The following is a 20,276-nucleotide window of genomic DNA, read 5'->3' on the forward strand; positions in this document are numbered from 1 at the left end:
TTATTTATTTTTGTTGTTGTTGTTGTTGTTTTTTAGAAACAATCATTTTACATATTGGTGCTCCCCTTCCCTCTCCCTCCCATCCTCCCATGCCCCCTGCCAATCCCCCACAACTCACCCACTACCCGCTCCCCAAGGATAGTGAGGCCTTCTATGGGGGAATCATCAAAGTCTGTCACATCATTTTGGAGAGGGCCTAGGCCCTCCTCAGTGTATCTGGGCTGAAATGGAATCCCTCCAAAGGGAATGGGCTCCCAAAGTCCGTTTGTGTACTAGGGATAAGTACTGGTTCCACTGTTACAGGTCACATAGATTGTCCAGACCTCCTAACTGGCACCCACATTCAGAGGGCTTGGTTCAGTCCAATGCTGATTCCCCAGCTTTACGACTGGGGTCCAGTGTTGTTCTTGACCCTTCTGACCCCTAAAATCCTTTCTCCTCCTCCTCCACAGGATCCCGAACTCTCCCTAATGTGTAGCTGTGGGTCTCTGTCTGCATCTGCCTCCATCAGATGCTTCTGATGACAATTGTGCCAGGCACCAATCTGGTCAAAGGAGACGGTCTATTCAGGCTACATATCAAAGATGGTAATTCTTTTTTCAGATTTTTTTAATTGAATTAGAAACAAGATTGTTTTACATGACAATCCTAGTTCCCTCTCCCTCCCCTCCTCCCCTACCACTCCCCCAACTAAAACCCTACCTATCATATATCCTTTCTGCTCCCCCTAAAGATGGTAAGTCTTAATACCAACTGAATTGAATAAAGTAACTAGCAATATCATTTCAAATAGATGTTCAGAGACTTTTAAAAAAAAACACTTATTTAAAAGTTTTCAAACATATATAAAAAATACAGAAATTAGTAGAGTAACACACACACACACACACACACACATACATACACAAACAAATTGTCCTGCCTTTGTGTAATTATGCTCAATTTATTTAGGTGGTGAGAAATGTAATGATTCCTGTTGTGACCTATGTTTTTTTCATTTTTTAAACCTCCTGAGAGATGATGCTATCTTTTACCAGAAAGGGAAAAAAGCTTCTTAGGAAATTGTAAACAGTGGTGACTTTTACCCTGTCAACTTTCTGCCTGTTCAGATTTATTGTCATCTCTCTGTCCCTTAGGTCTGTGTGATATGTCCACCAGCATGACCACTGCCTAGACCAGTCAGCTCAGAACAGCTATGATAACATGTCAATGACATTGGAGTCAATTCCAAGTCCAATAGGGCTCTCTCTCTCTCTCTCTCTCTCTCTCTCTCTCTCTCTCTCTGTGTGTGTGTGTGTGTGTGTGTGTGTGCCTGTCTGTCTCTGTCTTTGTCTTTCTCTCTTTTCCAAGACAGTGTCTCACTATGCAGCCCTGGCTATCCTGGAACTCACTATGTAGACTAAGCTGGCCTCATAGAGCTCCATAGGCCTCTGCCTCCCAAGTGTTGGGATTAAAAGCATTCACCACTACTAATAGATGTGTTTTCAAATAAAGCAGAAGGGCTTTGCTGGTGTGAGCATGGGCACAGTATGAGCAGACTGGGGCCCTGCCTGCACCTTGGCCACCACATCTGGCATGTGGAAACCACTGTGTAGGGGATCCCTTCCAGTGGGTGATGTGCCAATGGGACTGAAATCCTGCAATGACCCTGAGTGAAATGGCTGCCCCAGAGGAGTATGGACACATTTCACATTCTCCTTGCCTCCTGCACAGGACTTGTGCACCTTAACTGGATGACAGACTCTTTTGCCAGCTCAAGCTCCTTGTTCTCAGATCATCACTCTCACTGAGGTACAAAACAACTTTAGTGAGAACTCACAGCTCCTCTGGTTTATTTATTCATAAGATGACATTAAATTGAAAACAGATCTTCCTAATAATGAACGGCCCTAGTCCCAGCACACAGAACATCTTCCAAGCCCATGGTTAATGATCACTTTGTTGTTATTGTTGCTTAGGTTTTTTGTTTTGTTTATTTTGGGGGTTGCTTGTTTTTGTTATTATTGTCTGCATTTTGGATTCAGGACCTCACTCTGAAGAAAAATAAATAAAACCAAACACTAGTGTAGTTCAGAGTTCCAGAGTAGAAATCAGGATAAGGACCAACTATTGCCACATACCTAAACAGTTGTACAAGGACCTATTATTGCCACTTACCTAAACAGTGTAATTCCCTGTATTTTTCCTTCCTCCCTCTCTTCGCTCCTTCTTCCTCCCTTTCTTTCTCCTTTCTTCTCTCTTTCTTCTTTCTTTTTTTCTTCCTCCCTCCCCCCTTCCTCCTTCCCTCCCATCCTTTCTTCCTTTTTATTCATTTATTGAAACATGGTCTCACTGTATAGCCCTGGCTGGCCTGGAACTCACAGATATCCCCCTGTCTTTGCTTCTCATGGGTTGGAATTAAAGGTGTGGACCACCACATCTGCCCTTACTGTATTTTGAACATTTATTCTTTTATCCACAGATAAGTGTAGCATTCGTCCCTCATCAACAAAACTTTTTTTTTTTTCAGCAGACAAAGGCTGTTGCAGAGATCTACAACTGGTCAAAAATGAAAGGACAACTCTCCAGGGGTGCCCAACCCCACTTGACACATTTATAGCACAACCCTACATCTAAGGTTCAGGAAACATCGAGGAAGAGGGTACAAAAAGAGTGTAAAAGACAGAGGATCAGGGTGTCTGTACTAAGATACGGTTTTCCATCTATGACAAGGGAGCTGCACCCATGAAATCCTAATTAAGGCCTGCATAATGACAAAACCAGTTTACTTGCCAATGTGGATAGGGAAATCTCACAAGGTTCCTACCTAGATAAAGAACTATAGGCAATTATTAGGTGCTGAGGAAGAATCGGTTTATCCAATCCCAAATGGTCAGCACTAAATATATATATAATCAAATAACAACACTAAATGGGCTCCATAGAAATCAGGGTAAATGCAAGGAAAGACAGCTCCTGGAGGCATGTGCTACCAGGAACAGCCTGTGGGTTCCTGGTGATCCATCAAAGTCACATGTGGCCTGGGATGGACAGAGAACAGACACTGGCTGGAGTAAATGGTAGCAGCATGTGGTTTTACAGTTACACTTCTCACCCTTGGAATTTGCCAGGAAGCCTCTGAGAAAATTCCACTTGCATTCAAGCACCTAGTCATAGGATGCTGTGCACATGGAGTCTCACTGATCTCTCCTCCCAGGTCTTCTAGAAATGGGCTCTTTCCCACAGAGTTTGGATACATATTGGAAAACTGCCCCAGAGCCCTGCCTGTCAGCTGCCTGTCACTGACATTCCTACTGGATCTCTTTCCTGCCCTCTGACACCTCCTGGAAGTCCATAATCCCTGGATCAGTGTCCTTAGCCTACAAAGTGGTAAGACTTACCTCCCAAAGCCTTCCTGGACCTCTGTTGCTACTTTTCACTCCCTCTAGGCATGTGACATCTTAGACATTCCAGACTTGGGACACCACGGAGGTTAGAGAAGGCCAAAAAGTTGCCCATTTTCAAAAAACAACTCTAACTTGTGATTGAGAGCCAGGGAGGATAGCAGGAGGGAAGGCAGGAAGGCTGGACAGTTGGCTACTAGTCACAAATTAGCAATCAGGCCAGATCCTAATTACTATCAGTGAAACCGAAAACAGTTCCTCTGTAGCTAGGATGTCTTTGGGGGTTTATTTGTTTATGTGTTTTTGAGACAGGGTTTCTAAGCCCTAGGCAGATGGCCTGTCTGGGATTATGGGTGTGAGCCACTGACCCTGGTTGTACAGTGGTGAATGTGAACACAGGACTTTTGTGTGTCTAGACAAGAACTCTACCACCTGAGCTGAATCCCTCTCCGGATGTTTTACCTTTCTTAGGACACATTTTTCATTCCTTTTGAGACAGGATGTGCTAGAAACTGTTTGTTGTTTGTTAAAGTTGGGAAAGATGGCTAAGCAGTCAAGAGCACTTGTTCCTTCTATACAGTATCCAAGCTTACACCCCAGTGCTCACTTCATGGCTCCCAACTATGGAACTGTAACCCCAGTTTCAGGACACAACATCCTCTTTTGACCTCCTCAGGCTGCTGCATATGGTACACACACACACACACACACACACACACACACACACGCACAGAGAGAGAGAGAGAGAGAGAGAGAGAGAGAGAGAGAGAGAGAGAAAGAAAGAAAGAATAAAATCTTAAATTTTCTTATTTAAAAAATAAAAAAATAGTTTTGTCTAATTATGATGAAGTTATGCAGCAGGAATCCCTGAACTTTTTTTTTGGTCACACTTTATTTGGGCAGCCTCTAAGATTCTGTTTGACCCAAGCTTGTGTTGGGTTTTCCTCTGCATTTTTATTAATATAGTGGATAATGGCTTTCCTTTTTCTGTTTTGAAGTTGTGTTACTCCTTATAAATAGTTTCAAAATATCTAGTATCTTCTCAAATGGAGAAAACAATCAGACAAATGGGAGAAAACCCTTATTAATTAAATTCTGCCCCTCCCTCAATTGTTGGCAGACGCCAATAGAAATAAAGCCCAATGCATGTTCCAATGCATCTCCCAATGCAAAACTACTTAAGCACCGAATGACACCATAGCAAATAATTCTATGGGCATCGTTTGACTTCCACTTGAAGAACCTGGAAAAACATCCACGATTGCTGGCTGCTTATAACACCTCAGAAAATACATGCCTGCTGCGGGTAACACTTCTTACCTTGTGTATGGATGAACCCCACCAGCCCTGGAGACATTTGTTAGGTGATTCCTTTCTTGACAAGAGTAAAATAAGGAACCAGAGAAAAGGGCTCCTCTCCCAAGGCCCTAGGATGTTTCTCTGACCCCTCTCAGCCTGTGCCTTTGTATAGCCAGTATTGACCCGGCATCATGTTAATTACTTGGTGCTGTGTTTACACATGAGTCTCCTTAAAGGCTAGCACTGAGTTAGCAACATCGGGCAGGCCACACATCTCAGTGCCTTTATTTGCCCTTTCAACTGAAAAAGACTTTGCAAACACTGGTTCACACACATCCCTTGGAGACAGGTACACAATGTCAAATTCCTGCTTTGTCAAAGAAGAAATAGATACAGGGAAGCAGGTGTGGTTCAGGGCCACACAGCAAGTGTGTTAGTTACAGAGTCCAAAAGTACTGGTGGCACTAGCTTCAGGTTTCTCTGCTCCCAAGCCTAGCAGTTTCTTGTCCTCCGGATAGCACATCCAAAGGGCTATCCTGCAAGCTACGTTGGTGCTCATTTACAGGATGTAGCTAGCACTGGTCAAGTGTAGCACCTTAACTGGCCAAGGGCTTTGGTTCTGTGTTGAAACTATTGAGAAAATGATGGAAGCTTCATTAGGGCAGGGAGTGAGATGTTTCTTGGCTGCTGAAGACTACACCTATGCCTGGTATATAATAGGGACTCAATAAAAACTAGATGAACGGTAAATAAATCTGAGCTGTATTCTCTTCATCCTTGGAACTCACAGGGGAGCCTTGCCTCGCTGACAGCTTTGTGAGACTTCAACTCCTACACACCTCAGTGAGCAAGGGCATTTAAAACAACTTTTGTGCCTGGGTGTGGTGCATACACCTTTATTTCCTGCACTTGGGAGGATGAGGCAGGAAGACTGCAAGTTCTAGCATGGGTGACACGGGGAGACTGTCTAAATAAATAAATACACTACAAATAAAATCGAAAAGCTAACAGGCTTGTGATTGAGGCTCTCAGGAAAGAGCACCAATGACAGCATCTAGAATGGTCTCTATGCTCTACACACAAGGACTGACAAACACATGAGGCCAGATACTTAGTTCCTGCTCCCTCAAGTGGAATAGTCAGATCTCTTGACTACCTCACAGTGGCATTTCTAACACAGTTTTACCTTAGGATTATCAGATAGCGACAGCCAGCTGGCTGCCCACTGGACCTCAGACAGAACAGTTACATGGAGGAACAGAGGACGCCATGTCCTCATCTGTGCACCTACAGCACAAACTGGGCCAAAGAACAGACTTCTAAGAGCCATTCATGTGAAGGACAGGCACTGTTAACCCTCTAAGTCAGGCTTGGTAAAACAAGCCTTTGGAAGGGGAAGCTCTCTTAGAGGGCATGGAAACGGTCTTGGTGGATCCTCTGGAACTCATACCAGTGCTCCTCATCTTGCTAGGCAGGCTGTGGTCCCCTCTGTCTGTCTCCCCGCACTAATTAAATTATTTGGGGTGTGTGTGTGTGTGTGAAGCTCTTTATTTCTCAAGCAGAAAACAGTAGGCAAATAGATGGATTTTTAAAATCTCTTAAAAAGCAGGGTTTTTTTGTTTTGTTTTGTTTGGGGGATGAGAGTTTCATCCCATAGACCAGGCTGGCCTGAAGCTCACAGCAAGCCTCCTGCCTCAGCTTCTCAAGAGTGTGATGATAGTCCGGCGTTGGTGGTACACACCTTTAATCTCAGCACTCGGGAGGCAGAGGCAGGCAGATCTCTGTGAGTTCGAGTCCAGCCTGGTCTCCAGAGCGAATCCCAGGATAGGCTCCAAAACTACACAGAGAAACCCTGTCTCGGGAAAAAAAAAAAAAAAAAAAGTGTGATGATAGACAGGGGACTCACCAGCCATATATATGAAAAATCTATAAGGAAACATGTTGGGAAATCTCACATGGGGCAGAATTCCATCATGGTCTCTTTTTAAACTCGGGTACATTTTGTAATCACAAGTACCCAGTCCACGTTTCTTTATAAAAGGTGAAAACTGTGGTATAACAGAGAGAAGTAACTGGAACGCTCTAGATCAATTTTGGGTCTCAACAATGGGCATCACATGCTGCCTCTGGAGAGCACTGGTCCACCCCATCTCCACACTGTATTTTCTTTCCAGGTTTGGAGAAGATATTCGCTCAAGTGCCCAGGTCTGGAGAATCTAAACTTTGCAACACTCTTCTGGAGACAGCCTGGTCCTTTCTCACTGTGAATATTGGAAAGTTTCTAGTCAGAGAGCCTGGGTCTAATAGGAATCATTGACAGACCCAGAGAAATCCTTTGGAGCCATGTGCCTCAGGTCTGTCCCACACAACCTTTACCCAGTCCCACCACATTCTCTCAAAGAGGCCAAAGTTCACACAGTCCCTGAGCTGCCGAGGTTAAAGCTGAGAAAGGCCCCATGATCCTATGTGCTTCTGAGTGTATGCCCAACCAGGAAGGAGCAGAGCTGACAGAGGAGCTTATGCAGGTAGTCCTTAGTGGGCTGCTCTTGGTTTTCAAATCTAGATGGCCACACCCAAGAGTGACTTGAGAGTTTCTCGGTGGGGTGCTTGGGAACAGCTACCTAGCTGGTGTGGTTATTATTCAGCCTCCAAAGCTGCTCTTTCACAGCATGTTACATAAGCTTGAGAAAACACTATTTTCTCTATTAAAGAACCAGGGAAGGTGATCCTGATGGGGATAAAATGTGTCCAAGGCATAGCACTCATGCAAAAAACAGTCTACATGTAACTTCTACATAAGAAATGAACAGCAGACTCCTGAGAAACACTCGTTCTCTGGCAACAAAGGGGAACTTCCTTCAAATATTTAATTAAATAAGGCTGAGGAATATTTTCCGGAGGGAAAATTTAGTTGCTGTCCCCTGTATCTTTCAGGATATATATATGGAAAGTGCAAATGACATTGTCTTCCTGGTGCCAGGCCAGTGAATGGGTGGCACAAAATGTTAAATACCAAGTCATTACTGAAGTTTCCCACATGGCTGAATCCAATTAATTAGGCCTAGCCAAACCTGCCAGCCGCACCCAGGACCCAGCTGAATAACCCTTAGGATTCAGGAACGCCCCTTCAACAAACACTCATCTGTTGCTACCTGTGTTCAGCGAGTCATTGCAGATTCTTCCTGACAGAGCTTCCTCAACGAAATCCAAAGCCTCTGCTTTAGAGCGCATTAAAAAAAAAAAAGTTCTTTAAACCATTTTACAGATGGTGGTTTGTATTTCTTTCTGATCCATGGTTTGCTCACAGCCAAGGATAATATAACTCACTTTTTTAGGCCTGAGTCTGAAAAAGGGACTGGATAGTTTCTTACAGCTCTATCTGTTTTCCTTAAAGTTGACGTAAATCTTCTTTTCTCTTCAAACAAAGCCTGTGGACTGTTAGCAGAATGTGTCAGAAATGCCTCTGGGCCCTGAGCTTTGGACATGTCTCAGAGAGATCTGGGGTATCCTGGAGCAAACTCACGTCCCTGGGTCCCAAAGGTCCCAAAAGTACACTGGACTCACTGTTTCCACCAAGCCACCTTTATTGAATGCCAATTACTGCCAGGTACTAGATGGAAAATAGAGTCACCCTTTATGATCTCCTAGGCTTCCCTTTTAGTTGATGGGAAGGTAGGGAAGGAACGAAGAAACAAAAGAACTTCTGATAGCAAGTGATGCTAAAATAACTCAGAGGACTGAGTTAGAGCTGTGCTGGGGTAGAGCACAGTAGAGCCTGTGCTTAACATAGGTGAGACCTTGGGTTGGATCCCCAGAAGCAACCCCCAAAGGAAAGAGGGATAGCATTTGAGTGAGCCTGATAATAATATTATGTACCCTTACATTGTTATACTTCTCTATTTTATTTTTGAGATAGGGTCTTACTATATAGTTCTGGCTAGCCTAGTACTCAATATGTAGACCAGGCTAGCCTCAAACTCACAGAGATCTGCCTGCCTCTGCATCCTAAGTGCTAGGATGAAAAAGGAATGTGTCACCATGGCCAGCTTATCCATCTCTATTTTAAAAGCAACTCTGCAAAGATGTAAAAGGAGGCCATTGTCCTCTGATGTTTGCTTTGGTGAAGGGAATATGGGCATATTGATACAATCTCCAAGGAAAGTGACATTACAGTATGTACACAAACTTAAAATGCTTGAGTAAAAATCCCTTGACTCAACAGCCCCACTTCTAGGAACTTGCTCTGTCAAAATGGAACATGCTTGAGAGGATATGTGTAAAAGATAGATACCACCACACAGTTTGCAGTAACACCACCACCAACAATCCAAGGTTCATCTGTAAGAAGTAAGCAAACCAGGAGCATTCATACAACAGAACACTTTATAGCCAGGAAGAAGAGTGAGGATGCACTCCAAGATAAATTTATGAAGTGGTTAAAAAAAGGAACACAAACTATGTGTTTAATGTTCCATCATCTCTGAAAATTATATATATTCATCAAGGTGAATCTTGGAGAGATCATATGGCCTAGAGATGAAGTGTCACCCAAAATAGTTGAAATGTTAGATGCCTGGTTGTCAGCTGATGGTCTTTTGGGATATTACTGGATCTTGTAGGCTTTGACCTAATCTTTGTATTAACCCTTTGGTGAACTCATAATTAGATTGAGAAGATGGTAGAGATCCTGGAAGTTGGGGCCTGACAGGAGGAAGTGGCTCTTCCTCTGTCCCCATCTCTCTCTGCTTCCTGATCACCACGAGGCCAGTGAGTTTTCTCACACCTTCCTTCACAAGCTGATAATGAGCCAAAATCTCTGAAACTGTGATCCAAAATAAAATTCTATTCCTTTCTAGTTGTCTGCATCAGGTTGTTGTTTGCCTGTTTGTTTTGGGCACAGTAAGAAAATGCCACCTATCTCAAATACAGAAGAAATTGTTAACTACATATTTGTTAGTTTTGCATTCTTGTGCACATATTTGGCTATTCAGAAAAGTTTTGAAAAAGCATTGCAGTATTGGGAATTATACACTAACTTTCACACACAGTTGGTTTTGTGTGTGTTTCTACCTGATGCCTCTATCTTGAATGTGAATTTGATCAGTAGGCCAACACCCCTAAGCAGTGGTAATCACTTGTGGACTGACCTAGCCGATGGACAATTCGCAGCCAGCACTGAATATAGGGAAGACCAAAGATAAGAAAGGTTTCAGAACAGGTTTTTCTCTTGGGATAGCTCTCTTCTTTGGAAGACGGTGTGCTCATCTCTAATCCAAAGATTTGAACAGGTACCCTGATCAACAAATATTCAGATAGAGAACTGAGTTGGGGGTGGGAGGAGGGGTCTTGAAAGATATTTACAGTGTGTCTTTCGGTTCTAAAAACAAATGTTTTGCAGCAGAAATGTCATCCCAGTTCTCACCACTACTCAATTGCTGGGACACTGTGGTGATAGACTGGCAAAAGTAGAACGCTAAGGAGTAAGATGAAACGAGTGTTTTTTCAGATGCCTGTATTTTGAGCTAACTCTGGGTTTCTACAATGTTGTGCTAGGGAAGGTCAGCCAAGAATACTCATAATCTGCTCATTATGAGCCTAAAATCTGTCTCGTGTTAAATAAAGCATGTCTGCATATGTAAAAGTCTTATTTAAAAGAAGAACCTGAACCTGGAAATGACTATGGAAATGACTTTCAGTCTCTATTTTTAAGATGCATTAAATATGTATCTTAGTGGAGATGTGAGGAATTAACTTGCTTTGGGGCAAACTTTCCATTACTTCTGAGGCGGGTGTGGGAATACATGCAGGGACAGAACTTGGGGAATTGGCAGAGTAGCTGAGGCTGCTGAGGAGCAGAACTGCTCATTAGAAAAGGCCACGGGAACACCCTGAGAGCTGTTGCATGTGAAGCTGAGTCAGAGAGCACAACCTGATCATGGAGTGCAGAACAGAAACTACTAGTCATGAGCCCAGGACCACAACCTTGCATGCTCCATTTGAAATCAAATGTCTTTAGTCGGCCTGTTCTTTATCTGAAGCTGGGTCCAGTTGAAAGGCTTCGAACACTAACCAGTTCAGGAGTCCAATCTCAGTCTTCTGCAGCAGGAACCCCAGGGAGAAATCCAGGAGGATCCCTCCAGGTGGCAGGCCTTTCATCTGTGTTGACAGAACCTGGTCACAGAGGAGGACGTTCTTAAAAAGTGGGTCACTACAGCAGGCTGAGCTAAGTTCTGGATCAGAACCCTTGTTCTTGAGATGAGGCTTCCGGGAAAGCCCTTAATTTCTGGGGGAGAGGGACTGGGTGACATATGGTGTGGGCACTCAGTAATGGAAGTGGGGAGACAGGAAGAGAGAGGAAGGGACAAGAGAGGTGGGGAAAGGAAGGGAAGAGAGACTCTAGAACTCAAGTGCTAGCATCACAGACTCTAATCCAAAGTCCTGTGAGGAATTCTGAATTTCAATTTTATTTCTCTTCTCTTTTCTGAAATTCTTTGGAGTCTCCCAGCCTGGAATCAGATGACTTTCTTTGTGACAATGGCCTAATAAGGATTCAAGCTACAGATGGACTATTTCTTAAATTGTCATAGAATCATAGAAATGACCTTAGAGGTCTGAACCACCCATTTTTCGGATAAGGATACCCAAGCCTGGAGTGGTTAAGTGACTTAGTTACAAAATATCAGGGACTAGAATTCAAGCTGCCTTTTTCCAAGTAGTCAAATGACACTAATTTTTTACTTTCACATTTTACTTAACAGTTTTATTCACTGTTTCAAGCTGTGTTTCATTCCCTTATCTCAAAAGAAAATGTGTTATTCTTAGTAATGACACAAGAGACAGGACAGACTGGCAAAGCTTAAACACAGGGGCCTGTAGAGTTTAATAAAAGAAAATTGGTTGTTTTGAGATGCGCCTTTTTCTGTAGTACAGACTGGTTGAATTTGAACTCCCTCCTATCTTATCCTCCTCATTGCTGGAATAACAGGTTTGAGTTAACCATACTTGGCTTAAAGTAATTTTAATTCGAAAATAGTGACCAGAACTTAACAACAGTTGAGACATAAAAATTGATCCCAGCTGAAATGAATACAATAAAGGTCACCTCTTGCCTTCAGAGAAGTCATGCACTATCTGGTCGTCAGCTGGGATGTGGTCTGGACTCAGCTCTTAGTCACTACAGGTAATACTCACCAGGCACCTAGTAAAAAAGAACCCGGTATTTTCCAGTTAATAAGTCTAAACAAATGGCATGATTTGACAGTAAGTACACTTCATTTTACCAGAACTTCCTGATTTGGCAGTTTATCTTGATCAAATCAATTAAACTAGTACCATTCTGGCTGTCTAGGTAAAAAGAGAATTAATAATCTGTTGCTGTGCCTTGAATCACTTCATGAAGCACATTTCCCAGTGAGCATGGGACAGCTGAATCTGCTGAACCAGGGAAAGGCCATTTCTCCTTCATTTGGGAGTGGGGCCGTGACACTGGGCAGATATTTATCACCCTAACTGTTCTATGTCTGTTTTATCTTAATCTTAATCCTAAATTAACCTTATTCTTTAAGAATGGGTTTCAAGGGCCAGTAAATGGCTCTTTGGTTAACAACTTCCCCCACTACTCCCCCAAACACACCAAGCTTGAGGGCCCGAGTTCAATCACTGGAAATCATGGTGGAAGGGGAGAACTGATTCCCCAAGGTCCTCCTCTGACTACCACATGTGTGCCATAGTACACTCAGAAAAATAAAAGTTTTCCAAATATTTTGTACTTTGCTGTGGCCATTCAAGGAACATTAGATGTGGCCTCTAAAAATATATCAGAACTGGATGTGTAATCCTAAAACTCTATCCACTGAAATGGGCATTGTGGCTTTATAGCCAATTTGGGCTATAGAGGAAGACCATGTTTCAAAAACCTAACTAACAGAGATTTCCTTGAGAGCTTACATTCCAGTTGTAAACACATACATTTAAATAAATGACAATGTGGTATAGTTTGAACATGATGGACCTTGGGCAGGGATTAGAAAATCCCAGTATTATTTGTCCTTTTCATTTCTTTAGTTCATCTCTATATCTACTAAATCCCATTAACCTATGAAGTTAGACATCACATTGGTGTCCCATACTTAAAAGCCAGTGGCCTCTGTCTGCTGTGTGTTGCTATGATGGAATCCTTGAAGCTGGGTGCTTCTATAAGGAAAAGAGGTTTATTTAGCAAATAGTTTTGGAGGCTGACTGTCTGTCCCCCCTCATCTATCCAGCTTTGTTAAGGGCCTTATAGTACTAATGCAATATGGAGAGGACATCACAAGTGGGACTTGCAGAAGGAATCACATGACTAGAAATAACTCCTATATCATTTATGAGAAGGCCAATATGTACTTATAGAATTTTACAAATGGTGCCTCTCTTAGCATGTTTAGATTGTCTTAAATTACTACAAACTGTTTGCTAGAGGCTGTGGAAACTAAGATCAAGGCAACAACAGATGGGTTCACCTCTTAGGGCAGTCAAGTCATTTTTCACTGTATCCTCCAAGGAAAGAAGGGACAGTAGCTTTCTCTTTATATATGTACTAACACTGGGCATTCGGGCCTCACAATGTAACTGCCTCCTAAATGCTGCATCTCCATGCTATCATGCTAAGGGTCAGATTTCCATATAGCAATTTTGAAAGAGGAAATATAAACTCTCACTCAATAGCAGTTACTTATATCCATGGTGGCTGCATGATAGCAGTCCCCTAGTTTAGAACCCTATCATGCAGGTTTCAGTCTATTTCCTATGGACACAAGCTCAACAATGGACAATAGGCCCCATTAGCAGAATTAATGTACCAAAGATACAAGAGTGTTGTGAGATGTATTTTAAAAACTCTCAGATAAATAAGGGGTAAATATAATTCAGGACTGGAAAGAACTTCACATTCAGGTGACACCATCACCTTTCCTAAGTTCTTGGGCTGCCCATTGTTAGGCATGTCTTATGAATTCTGCTCAGCACTGAGCCAGCCCATCTCCCTGATGCTGGAAAGGATACTGTTCCTTCAGATAATTTCTGCCTTCTTGTATATCACAGAGTTCACAGTCTAGTCCCAGTGTCTGAAGCCACTTTACATTACTCTCATGCCAGGGCCTTTAGTATAGCTACATGTGGCCACTAAACTTTTCCAAGGACACATTCATAGGGACAAGTAAATAGCATTTCCAAAGGAGGGCAGCAAGCATACCTTGGTCCTTGCCATACAACTGTGAATGGAAACTCCACTTTTGAAATCATTTTAAAATGCATTATGATACTTGCCAGTCAGCAGATACTTCTGACTTCACGATATTCTGTTTTGACATCAAAATTTTCTGACTGAAATTTTTACACAGGACTCAGTGTCAGAACTTGTATATTTCTTTTCTCCTGTGGGAGGGAGTTTCTATAGTGAAACTAGGAACATCAAAGTTTCATTATTTGCACTCTTTCCAGATCAAGGCTTAACTCCCTCCCCTTTCTACTACTGCCACACCTAATAGCAACAATCTATCACTGGCATCAGTCCCACCTTGACCATGACCACCTCCATCCCCATTACTACCATAAATGTTTCTATCCCTACCATCATCAGTCACCATCAACATGGAGGACAACCACCACAGTCATCATTACTTCCTTACCAGCTTTTCCTGTGGGAACTCTTTATTTAACCAGAGCTGCCAACACATAGGATTCTTTATCTAGAAATTCTATAGGCGTGGCTATCAGCTATTTCTTTCCAAATTTGGGCTCACTAGACACCTCTGAAAAAGTCTTACAGTTTCAATTATGGAGTGCCCCCCTCTCCCCCCACACACAAAGACTCAGTCCAAACCTGACAACACTATTCTGGGAGGCTCTGGAAACCAAAGGAGGTCTGACACAGCGGTAGGAAGTAGGTCACTGGGGAAGGGGCCTTTGAGAGGATCTTGTCCCTGGTCTCCTTTTCCCCTCTCCCATTTCTATATACCACAAGATGCTTCTACTACTCCCCCTTGCCACCTTACGACAGGTCAAGGAACATGAAACCAAGTGAGCATTTCGAAACCACAAATTAAAACACACCCTACATCCTTTGTTGCTTTCGAGGATATTTTGGTGTTAGCTACTCAAAAGTAACTAAGAGGGCAGAACAAAATCTATGCCCCACACCTACCTGCCTGTCACAGCCCAATTAGCTGCGGGCTGATACTGGTTTATTTGGGTCTGATCCTCAGCCTCACTATGTGGTCATGGTTCCTCTATTTTTCCTTCCCTTTCATCCTGTTTGGCCATTGTTGTTCCTAGTAAAACTTCCTTGGTTTATCTGTTAGATTTGGAAAACCACACACTGTCCACACTAAGTCTTGAAAAGTGGGGTTGGGAATCCTAAGTCTTCAGTTGGCTTCCTTTGGTCTTGTCATTCTGTGACAGAGAACTTGAAAGTCAGAAATTTTTTCCATTCACTTGGCACCCAGGTGACAATCTGTAGTAACTCCTGGATCCAGTTAATTGTTCACCAATTCTGCTTCCCAATGGGAGGTTTCTGTTGAACCAGAACAGGGACAGGATTGTACTCCAACAGGGAGGTATGCCAGTGTGGAGGCCTACCACCACATGGTAGTTCATGGTAGTCTCTTGATCCTCCACTGCCCACCCAATGGAAAATATAAGCATTATGGCATGTCTTCAAAATAAGACCAGCTTTAGAGGCAAAGTTTTCCTAAGACCACCATTTTTCATCACATATGGCCTACTATAGGATGTACAGGGAAGGAAAGCCAGATTTTTTATTTCTTTAAGAATGCTTCCCTGTAATTAGGAACACTGCTATAATAAGAGCTAGAGACAAAAACTGTACATAGTACTCCCTCATAGTAAATATAAAAAATCAAACTAATTCTTCAACTCATTTCTTAGATGAAGGTGGTATATGGTGTGGATGCCAACAGCCTACAGTTACAAAGTATAAATTCCACAGCTAACTGCCACTTGAAATTTCACAAAGCCTTAAAAATTCTCAACAGGCACTGGAAAAATTTCAGATGAGTGCATTTTAATTATCAATTTATATTTGAACAGTTTGCCGATCAATGGCTATTCAATTCTTATTAAATTCGTTACCCATTCATTGCTACTCTCACAAACTATCTTAGTAGTGTGCTATCTTTTGGTTCTGGAGGCCAGTCTTAAAAATCATTCATTGACATGGCTGTTTCCCTCAAAGCTCTAAATAGGAATATTTCCTTTTATTTTCTGGCTTCTGGTGGCTGCCTGTATTCCTTAGCTAGTGATTTCAACATCTATCTTTGGAGCCAGTAGCATCTTCTCAATTTTTCTTTGACCCTTGCCTTTTTTACAAGTATTCTTGTTGTGAGGCTTGTTGAGAGATGGCTCAGCAGTTAAGAGCACTTATGGTCTTTCTTTTTTTAAATTTATTTATTATGTATACTCTGTTCAGCCTGCATGTCACGCCAAATCTCATTACAGATGGCTGTGAGCCACCATGTGGTTGCTGGGAATCAATTCAGGACCTCTGGAAGAGCAGCCAGTGCTCTTAATCTCTGAGCCATCTCTCCAGCTCTGCACTTGATGGTCTTGGGGAGGATCCGTGCTCAGTTCCTAGCACTCACACAGTGGCTCACAACCATCTTTTACTCCAGTTCCAGCAATCTGATACTCTTCTGACTTCTGCAGGCACTAGGTAGGCAAGCATGTGGTATAAATACATGCAGACAAAACACTAATCACATAGAACATCTTTAAAAGCACTCTTTTGATGACACTGGACTTAAATGGATAATCTGTTAAACCTGAATGTGGTTTATTCATACTAGAACTCACATTCAAGTTCAGTCCTCAAAGTGGTAAGATTAAGAGGGGAGATCTAGTAAGGTGTTTGGGTCATGGGACAGGACCCTCATGAATGGCTGCTTCATTCACAAGAACAAGCTAGTTATCAAGGCAGTCTGTACCTCCTTTCTCTGTACACATGTTCATTTGCCCTTCTGCTTTTCTATTGTGTGACAATACACAAGGCCTTTGTCAGATGAAGCCTCCTGGGTCTTGAGCTACACAAAAATTTTCCTTTAGATATTACCATGCCCCAGATATTTTTATAATAGAGCAAGCCATTACCCCATCTTAAGATCCTTAATCACCTATGTAAATCCCCTTTACCACAATAAGTAACACACTGACAAGTTCTTTGAGTAAGATTTGAATATCTTTGGGAATTCTATTCAATTTGCTATACTGCTGTTCCTGCTGTTGATATTACTGCTACTATTAATGGATAAAATTTTATTGCATACCATCAGCTAGACACTGTTCTGCTTTACATTATCCTAATTTGCCCAAAACCCAGTTACTAAAATTGTATGACTTTCTTGAACAGACAGGCCTATGACTAAGCTGCTGCTGCAAATGGCAGTAATTTATCACAAAATGGGGTAACAATGGTTCATAAAAACCTGCATTCCCACTGATCATCTAGCATGACATGTATACACCAGCAAGTTAACTATAAGACTACAGAAGCTGTAGCCCTAGGAAAAAAATGCAGGTTATCTAAAGTCATGGGTAGAAACTTGCACTTAGAATGAATCCAGCTAGTTTTATAAGAGCCATTATACATACCAGGTTGAATCAGCTTAAAGTTACTGAGAACAATGCTAGTTAAATTTATGAATGCTGTGCTTAAATGTAAACCAACTATGCCAGCCAACAGCAATTGCCTATCGTGCACATTGTTTGCCCCACAGCACCGTAAAAAAAGACTTTAAAAACCTTCAAGTGGGACTGGTTTTTGTCAAAAATCCATCATTGCTGATAAAACAAAACAAAAAAACTGCAAACTAATTATTAAAAAAATGTATATTTCAGAGTATGATGTGATCATGCCATCAAGTAGCACCTGTTTAGAGTACTCTTGCCACTCAACTGTTAAATGTAGTACTTAATGAACTGGGAAACTATTCCAAGTGCAGTTCTGCTGTACCTAACACAAGATCCAAATAATCTGGCACCCAAGACATGGAAAGCACTAGAAGGGGCTTAGAGGCTCTTGAACACTTTATCTAGTTGAGCCACTTTAACTAATTAAAGTGATTTTTAAGATTGAACATAGTTAAGGAGACACAGGGAGTTATAAATAAGTTATTTAAACATGAAGTAGAATGTCTTGCCCAGTGATTGCCAGTCTAACTCCAGTAGCATACAGGAGCCCACTAACCCAAATTAAATCCAAATGTAACACTACTTGCTTTTACCCTTTCTATCTTGCTTGTAGCCCTCAAAGCCCATCACTCAAAGGTTTCATCTACATTGTTAGCTGATCTTATTTTACAGCTTAATCTACACAGTATCTTTTGGGAGACTTAATCCTACACAGAACTGTCTGGTGACACTTCTGAAGCTTTAGCCTTACAAGAATGGAAGTGTTTGTCAGCAATACTTCCTCAACACGTGTTAAATCCAACAATTTAAAATATGTTAGAATTTCAGCCTTTCATGATATAACTTAATTGCACTTAAAAACCAAGTAATTAATATGAAGTGCAGAAAGGCTAAACGCTATTAGGACTTCATTCTTTATTTGCCTGCAGGAGAAAGGAAATCAGTAAGCAGGCTGGACAAGCCCTTTTTCAAAAACTCAATACTATCCTAAGAAAGTTGTAACTATTCAAGTTTTTAAGGAAATAGTAACAGTTATTTATATAGAAGTTTACAAAAATTGTAAAGTCTCAAAGAATTGTTCTATGATTTAACTTTCTTGAAAAAAAAAACCTTCCAGCTGAAACTCATGGCCCAGGCTTACAGTCCTAGCTTCTAGGGAAGCTGAGGCAAGAGAATACAAAATTCAGGTCATTCTGGACAACTAGTGAGAGTCAGTCTCAAAATAAAAGGTAAAAGGGAGGCTTGGGACACAGATTAGTGCTTGCTTACCGTATGCAAGGTCTCCCCAGTATGATAAAAACAATAAACAATAACAAAAAAGTGTGGTGCTAGGTGGAGTGACTCATGCCTTTAACCACAGTACTTGAGACTGACACAAAAAGGTCATCATAGGTTCTAGTCTAGCTTCAGCTCTAAGACTGTCAGGACTACAAAGTGAGACCTTGTCTTAAAAATACAACAACAAAGCAACAAAAAGGCCTATTTAAGCCGGCTGTTGGTGGCACACGCTTTTAATCCCAGCACTCAGGAGGCAGAGGCAGGTGGATCCCTGTGAGTTTGAGGCCAGCCTGGTCTCCAGAATGCCAGGATAGGCTCCAAAGCTACACAGAGAAACCATGTCTCGAAAAACAAAAACAAAAACCAAACAAAAAGCCTATTTAAGATAAAGGCACTAACTATGCAAAAAGCTGTGATTTGCCCAGAACTAGAACATAAGTTATCAGGGGAGGTTGAGGTAGGAGGATCTATATTTTGAAGCCAGTCTGTTCAAACATATGAAAAATGAAGTTAAGTTTTAGATTTAAATTCTAAGGGACCAAATATGTATAAACTTTGTTCACATTAAAGAAAAATCTTAGGCTTGGTGGTACATGCCTTTATCCCAGCACTTAGGAGGAGGTGGATTTCTGAGTTTGAGGCCAGCCTGGTCTACACGGTGAGTTCTAGGACAGCCAGGGCTATAGAGACATTGCCTCAAAATATCAAAAGAAGAAGAAGAAGAAGAAGAAGAAGAAGAAGAAGAAAAAGAAGAAGAAGAAGAAGAGGAGGAGGAGGAGGAGGAGGAGGAGGAGGAGGAGGAGGAGGAGGAGGGAAACATCTTCTCTAGTATAGTACTATACAACACTGAAATATCTCAAGAAGGCTGCAGACTCCCTTCTTAGATGTTTCAGTCATATTTTAAACGAAATGACATAAATTATAGTTGTGCTGGTAGGAGGAAAGTCACTAAATGCCTTTTATTATGTTCCAAGCCCATACAGCCATTACAAAATTTAGACTGACCACATACATATTGATAATTCAAAACAATAAAAACAGTCTATAGTTGGACTTTTCTGTCACCAGCTTCAAATAACAACACAGAGACTTACTACTAATTATGAAAGCTAGGCCTTAGCTTAGGCTTATCTCACTAGCTCTTATAACTTAACCCATTTATGTTAGTCTATGTTTGTTGGCGTTTCTCTCAAATGCCTAGCTTCATCTACAATTTCCTCTCTCTGCCCAGAAGTCCTGCCTATTTCTCCTGCCTAGCCATTGGCCATTTAGCTCTTTATTACCATTTAGCTCTTTATTAAACCAATCTGAAGGCTCCTAAGGCAGAGACATCTTTACAGTATAAATAAATATTCTGCAACAAAAGTTATTATTACCATGACAGATTTATGTGTCTGAAGTGCTCACATATACTCATCAGAGGAATTTCATTAGGCTGAAATCTTGAGTTTACAATTCCTTTTTATATTTCCTTTATACAATTCAAACTAGCTCATTTTTCTTTATAGATATTTGCTGATATGGAACTCGTCCCTTGCCCCAGATACATATGTGCAAATAAAAATACTCATTCTTTTCTTGTGACTTACAGTTGGTAACTAGGTAATATACTTTCTTCAATTCCCAAGCAGA

Source organism: Cricetulus griseus (genome assembly GCF_003668045.3).
Source record: "Cricetulus griseus strain 17A/GY chromosome 1 unlocalized genomic scaffold, alternate assembly CriGri-PICRH-1.0 chr1_0, whole genome shotgun sequence".
Classification (NCBI taxonomy): domain Eukaryota; kingdom Metazoa; phylum Chordata; class Mammalia; order Rodentia; family Cricetidae; genus Cricetulus; species Cricetulus griseus.